Here is a 7,752-nt window from a genome sequence, read left to right as displayed (position 1 = left end):
CAGGTGCACGTTTTCAATCACCAGTTGCACATTTTCAATCACCAGTTGCACGGAGGATTAATAGCAATCTGCATCCATCGCGATTTCTTAAAGTGTCTATAAAGCACTCAGGACGGGCCCGACCGAGACAGGGCCTTAGTGGGGTGCTCCCATAGCGGGCAACAATGAGAGGGGTGCCTTTAAATTCATTTTGAACCATATTTGAAATTTTGGGTTACCAGATGCACGTTTTCAATCACCAGTTGCACGGAGGATTAATAGCAATCTGCATCCATCGTGATTTCTTAAAGTGTGTAAAAAGCACCCAAGGACGGCCCTGACAGAGAGAGGGCCGTAGTGGGGCACTCCCCTAGCGGGCTATATCAATAGAATGACGGGTAAAAGTATTTAAAACCCTTTTATAATTTTTGGGTTACCAGATGCACGTTTTCAATCACCAGGTGCACGGAGGAAAATGAGCATTTGCATCCATAGTCATGTTTTAAACCGTCCATAAAGCACTCTTGGCCGGCCCCGGCAGAGAGAGAAAGAGATGGTGAAAAAAAAAAAAAATCATCATCAGACCTTCCATAAATAATTCGGGCCGGCCCCCATTGCTAAAGGTCCGTAGTAGGGTGCGCCATAAGCGGACATGAATAGATGGAACACCGCTAACCGCATAGAGAACCGTGTTTTGGGTGACCAGGTGCACGTTTTCAATCACCAGTTGCACATTTTCAATCACCAGTTGCACGGAGGATTAATAGCAATCTGCATCCATCGCGATTTCTTAAAGTGTCTATAAAGCACTCAGGACGGGCCCGACCGAGACAGGGCCTTAGTGGGGTGCTCCCATAGCGGGCAACAATGAGAGGGGTGCCTTTAAATTCATTTTGAACCATATTTGAAATTTTGGGTTACCAGATGCACGTTTTCAATCACCAGTTGCACGGAGGATTAATAGCAATCTGCATCCATCGTGATTTCTTAAAGTGTGTAAAAAGCACCCAAGGACGGCCCTGACAGAGAGAGGGCCGTAGTGGGGCACTCCCCTAGCGGGCTATATCAATAGAATGACGGGTAAAAGTATTTAAAACCCTTTTATAATTTTTGGGTTACCAGATGCACGTTTTCAATCACCAGGTGCACGGAGGAAAATGAGCATTTGCATCCATAGTCATGTTTTAAACCGTCCATAAAGCACTCTTGGCCGGCCCCGGCAGAGAGAGAAAGAGATGGTGAAAAAAAAAAAAAAATCATCATCAGACCTTCCATAAATAATTCGGGCCGGCCCCCATTGCTAAAGGTCCGTAGTAGGGTGCGCCATAAGCGGACATGAATAGATGGAACACCGCTAACCGCATAGAGAACCGTGTTTTGGGTGACCAGGTGCACGTTTTCAATCACCAGTTGCACATTTTCAATCACCAGTTGCACGGAGGATTAATAGCAATCTGCATCCATCGCGATTTCTTAAAGTGTCTATAAAGCACTCAGGACGGGCCCGACCGAGACAGGGCCTTAGTGGGGTGCTCCCATAGCGGGCAACAATGAGAGGGGTGCCTTTAAATTCATTTTGAACCATATTTGAAATTTTGGGTTACCAGATGCACGTTTTCAATCACCAGTTGCACGGAGGATTAATAGCAATCTGCATCCATCGTGATTTCTTAAAGTGTGTAAAAAGCACCCAAGGACGGCCCTGACAGAGAGAGGGCCGTAGTGGGGCACTCCCCTAGCGGGCTATATCAATAGAATGACGGGTAAAAGTATTTAAAACCCTTTTATAATTTTTGGGTTACCAGATGCACGTTTTCAATCACCAGGTGCACGGAGGAAAATGAGCATTTGCATCCATAGTCATGTTTTAAACCGTCCATAAAGCACTCTTGGCCGGCCCCGGCAGAGAGAGAAAGAGATGGTGAAAAAAAAAAAAAAATCATCATCAGACCTTCCATAAATAATTCGGGCCGGCCCCCATTGCTAAAGGTCCGTAGTAGGGTGCGCCATAAGCGGACATGAATAGATGGAACACCGCTAACCGCATAGAGAACCGTGTTTTGGGTGACCAGGTGCACGTTTTCAATCACCAGTTGCACATTTTCAATCACCAGTTGCACGGAGGATTAATAGCAATCTGCATCCATCGCGATTTCTTAAAGTGTCTATAAAGCACTCAGGACGGGCCCGACCGAGACAGGGCCTTAGTGGGGTGCTCCCATAGCGGGCAACAATGAGAGGGGTGCCTTTAAATTCATTTTGAACCATATTTGAAATTTTGGGTTACCAGATGCACGTTTTCAATCACCAGTTGCACGGAGGATTAATAGCAATCTGCATCCATCGTGATTTCTTAAAGTGTGTAAAAAGCACCCAAGGACGGCCCTGACAGAGAGAGGGCCGTAGTGGGGCACTCCCCTAGCGGGCTATATCAATAGAATGACGGGTAAAAGTATTTAAAACCCTTTTATAATTTTTGGGTTACCAGATGCACGTTTTCAATCACCAGGTGCACGGAGGAAAATGAGCATTTGCATCCATAGTCATGTTTTAAACCGTCCATAAAGCACTCTTGGCCGGCCCCGGCAGAGAGAGAAAGAGATGGTGAAAAAAAAAAAAAAATCATCATCAGACCTTCCATAAATAATTCGGGCCGGCCCCCATTGCTAAAGGTCCGTAGTAGGGTGCGCCATAAGCGGACATGAATAGATGGAACACCGCTAACCGCATAGAGAACCGTGTTTTGGGTGACCAGGTGCACGTTTTCAATCACCAGTTGCACATTTTCAATCACCAGTTGCACGGAGGATTAATAGCAATCTGCATCCATCGCGATTTCTTAAAGTGTCTATAAAGCACTCAGGACGGGCCCGACCGAGACAGGGCCTTAGTGGGGTGCTCCCATAGCGGGCAACAATGAGAGGGGTGCCTTTAAATTCATTTTGAACCATATTTGAAATTTTGGGTTACCAGATGCACGTTTTCAATCACCAGTTGCACGGAGGATTAATAGCAATCTGCATCCATCGTGATTTCTTAAAGTGTGTAAAAAGCACCCAAGGACGGCCCTGACAGAGAGAGGGCCGTAGTGGGGCACTCCCCTAGCGGGCTATATCAATAGAATGACGGGTAAAAGTATTTAAAACCCTTTTATAATTTTTGGGTTACCAGATGCACGTTTTCAATCACCAGGTGCACGGAGGAAAATGAGCATTTGCATCCATAGTCATGTTTTAAACCGTCCATAAAGCACTCTTGGCCGGCCCCGGCAGAGAGAGAAAGAGATGGTGAAAAAAAAAAAAAAATCATCATCAGACCTTCCATAAATAATTCGGGCCGGCCCCCATTGCTAAAGGTCCGTAGTAGGGTGCGCCATAAGCGGACATGAATAGATGGAACACCGCTAACCGCATAGAGAACCGTGTTTTGGGTGACCAGGTGCACGTTTTCAATCACCAGTTGCACATTTTCAATCACCAGTTGCACGGAGGATTAATAGCAATCTGCATCCATCGCGATTTCTTAAAGTGTCTATAAAGCACTCAGGACGGGCCCGACCGAGACAGGGCCTTAGTGGGGTGCTCCCATAGCGGGCAACAATGAGAGGGGTGCCTTTAAATTCATTTTGAACCATATTTGAAATTTTGGGTTACCAGATGCACGTTTTCAATCACCAGTTGCACGGAGGATTAATAGCAATCTGCATCCATCGTGATTTCTTAAAGTGTGTAAAAAGCACCCAAGGACGGCCCTGACAGAGAGAGGGCCGTAGTGGGGCACTCCCCTAGCGGGCTATATCAATAGAATGACGGGTAAAAGTATTTAAAACCCTTTTATAATTTTTGGGTTACCAGATGCACGTTTTCAATCACCAGGTGCACGGAGGAAAATGAGCATTTGCATCCATAGTCATGTTTTAAACCGTCCATAAAGCACTCTTGGCCGGCCCGGCAGAGAGAGAAAGAGATGGTGAAAAAAAAAAAAAAATCATCATCAGACCTTCCATAAATAATTCGGGCCGGCCCCCATTGCTAAAGGTCCGTAGTAGGGTGCGCCATAAGCGGACATGAATAGATGGAACACCGCTAACCGCATAGAGAACCGTGTTTTGGGTGACCAGGTGCACGTTTTCAATCACCAGTTGCACATTTTCAATCACCAGTTGCACGGAGGATTAATAGCAATCTGCATCCATCGCGATTTCTTAAAGTGTCTATAAAGCACTCAGGACGGGCCCGACCGAGACAGGGCCTTAGTGGGGTGCTCCCATAGCGGGCAACAATGAGAGGGGTGCCTTTAAATTCATTTTGAACCATATTTGAAATTTTGGGTTACCAGATGCACGTTTTCAATCACCAGTTGCACGGAGGATTAATAGCAATCTGCATCCATCGTGATTTCTTAAAGTGTGTAAAAAGCACCCAAGGACGGCCCTGACAGAGAGAGGGCCGTAGTGGGGCACTCCCCTAGCGGGCTATATCAATAGAATGACGGGTAAAAGTATTTAAAACCCTTTTATAATTTTTGGGTTACCAGATGCACGTTTTCAATCACCAGGTGCACGGAGGAAAATGAGCATTTGCATCCATAGTCATGTTTTAAACCGTCCATAAAGCACTCTTGGCCGGCCCCGGCAGAGAGAGAAAGAGATGGTGAAAAAAAAAAAAAATCATCATCAGACCTTCCATAAATAATTCGGGCCGGCCCCCATTGCTAAAGGTCCGTAGTAGGGTGCGCCATAAGCGGACATGAATAGATGGAACACCGCTAACCGCATAGAGAACCGTGTTTTGGGTGACCAGGTGCACGTTTTCAATCACCAGTTGCACATTTTCAATCACCAGTTGCACGGAGGATTAATAGCAATCTGCATCCATCGCGATTTCTTAAAGTGTCTATAAAGCACTCAGGACGGGCCCGACCGAGACAGGGCCTTAGTGGGGTGCTCCCATAGCGGGCAACAATGAGAGGGGTGCCTTTAAATTCATTTTGAACCATATTTGAAATTTTGGGTTACCAGATGCACGTTTTCAATCACCAGTTGCACGGAGGATTAATAGCAATCTGCATCCATCGTGATTTCTTAAAGTGTGTAAAAAGCACCAAGGACGGCCCTGACAGAGAGAGGGCCGTAGTGGGGCACTCCCCTAGCGGGCTATATCAATAGAATGACGGGTAAAAGTATTTAAAACCCTTTTATAATTTTGGGTTACCAGATGCACGTTTTCAATCACCAGGTGCACGGAGGAAAATGAGCATTTGCATCCATAGTCATGTTTTAAACCGTCCATAAAGCACTCTTGGCCGGCCCCGGCAGAGAGAGAAAGAGATGGTGAAAAAAAAAAAAAATCATCATCAGACCTTCCATAAATAATTCGGGCCGGCCCCCATTGCTAAAGGTCCGTAGTAGGGTGCGCCATAAGCGGACATGAATAGATGGAACACCGCTAACCGCATAGAGAACCGTGTTTTGGGTGACCAGGTGCACGTTTTCAATCACCAGTTGCACATTTTCAATCACCAGTTGCACGGAGGATTAATAGCAATCTGCATCCATCGCGATTTCTTAAAGTGTCTATAAAGCACTCAGGACGGGCCCGACCGAGACAGGGCCTTAGTGGGGTGCTCCCATAGCGGGCAACAATGAGAGGGGTGCCTTTAAATTCATTTTGAACCATATTTGAAATTTTGGGTTACCAGATGCACGTTTTCAATCACCAGTTGCACGGAGGATTAATAGCAATCTGCATCCATCGTGATTTCTTAAAGTGTGTAAAAAGCACCCAAGGACGGCCCTGACAGAGAGAGGGCCGTAGTGGGGCACTCCCCTAGCGGGCTATATCAATAGAATGACGGGTAAAAGTATTTAAAACCCTTTTATAATTTTTGGGTTACCAGATGCACGTTTTCAATCACCAGGTGCACGGAGGAAAATGAGCATTTGCATCCATAGTCATGTTTTAAACCGTCCATAAAGCACTCTTGGCCGGCCCCGGCAGAGAGAGAAAGAGATGGTGAAAAAAAAAAAAAATCATCATCAGACCTTCCATAAATAATTCGGGCCGGCCCCCATTGCTAAAGGTCCGTAGTAGGGTGCGCCATAAGCGGACATGAATAGATGGAACACCGCTAACCGCATAGAGAACCGTGTTTTGGGTGACCAGGTGCACGTTTTCAATCACCAGTTGCACATTTTCAATCACCAGTTGCACGGAGGATTAATAGCAATCTGCATCCATCGCGATTTCTTAAAGTGTCTATAAAGCACTCAGGACGGGCCCGACCGAGACAGGGCCTTAGTGGGGTGCTCCCATAGCGGGCAACAATGAGAGGGGTGCCTTTAAATTCATTTTGAACCATATTTGAAATTTTGGGTTACCAGATGCACGTTTTCAATCACCAGTTGCACGGAGGATTAATAGCAATCTGCATCCATCGTGATTTCTTAAAGTGTGTAAAAAGCACCCAAGGACGGCCCTGACAGAGAGAGGGCCGTAGTGGGGCACTCCCCTAGCGGGCTATATCAATAGAATGACGGGTAAAAGTATTTAAAACCCTTTTATAATTTTTGGGTTACCAGATGCACGTTTTCAATCACCAGGTGCACGGAGGAAAATGAGCATTTGCATCCATAGTCATGTTTTAAACCGTCCATAAAGCACTCTTGGCCGGCCCCGGCAGAGAGAGAAAGAGATGGTGAAAAAAAAAAAAAATCATCATCAGACCTTCCATAAATAATTCGGGCCGGCCCCCATTGCTAAAGGTCCGTAGTAGGGTGCGCCATAAGCGGACATGAATAGATGGAACACCGCTAACCGCATAGAGAACCGTGTTTTGGGTGACCAGGTGCACGTTTTCAATCACCAGTTGCACATTTTCAATCACCAGTTGCACGGAGGATTAATAGCAATCTGCATCCATCGCGATTTCTTAAAGTGTCTATAAAGCACTCAGGACGGGCCCGACCGAGACAGGGCCTTAGTGGGGTGCTCCCATAGCGGGCAACAATGAGAGGGGTGCCTTTAAATTCATTTTGAACCATATTTGAAATTTTGGGTTACCAGATGCACGTTTTCAATCACCAGTTGCACGGAGGATTAATAGCAATCTGCATCCATCGTGATTTCTTAAAGTGTGTAAAAAGCACCCAAGGACGGCCCTGACAGAGAGAGGGCCGTAGTGGGGCACTCCCCTAGCGGGCTATATCAATAGAATGACGGGTAAAAGTATTTAAAACCCTTTTATAATTTTTGGGTTACCAGATGCACGTTTTCAATCACCAGGTGCACGGAGGAAAATGAGCATTTGCATCCATAGTCATGTTTTAAACCGTCCATAAAGCACTCTTGGCCGGCCCCGGCAGAGAGAGAAAGAGATGGTGAAAAAAAAAAAAAAATCATCATCAGACCTTCCATAAATAATTCGGGCCGGCCCCCATTGCTAAAGGTCCGTAGTAGGGTGCGCCATAAGCGGACATGAATAGATGGAACACCGCTAACCGCATAGAGAACCGTGTTTTGGGTGACCAGGTGCACGTTTTCAATCACCAGTTGCACATTTTCAATCACCAGTTGCACGGAGGATTAATAGCAATCTGCATCCATCGCGATTTCTTAAAGTGTCTATAAAGCACTCAGGACGGGCCCGACCGAGACAGGGCCTTAGTGGGGTGCTCCCATAGCGGGCAACAATGAGAGGGGTGCCTTTAAATTCATTTTGAACCATATTTGAAATTTTGGGTTACCAGATGCACGTTTTCAATCACCAGTTGCA

The sequence above is a fragment of the Oncorhynchus mykiss genome, unplaced genomic scaffold (genome assembly GCF_013265735.2).
Source record: "Oncorhynchus mykiss isolate Arlee unplaced genomic scaffold, USDA_OmykA_1.1 un_scaffold_60, whole genome shotgun sequence".
NCBI classification, from domain to species: Eukaryota; Metazoa; Chordata; class Actinopteri; order Salmoniformes; family Salmonidae; genus Oncorhynchus; species Oncorhynchus mykiss.
This window is presented reverse-complemented; position numbering follows the sequence as displayed.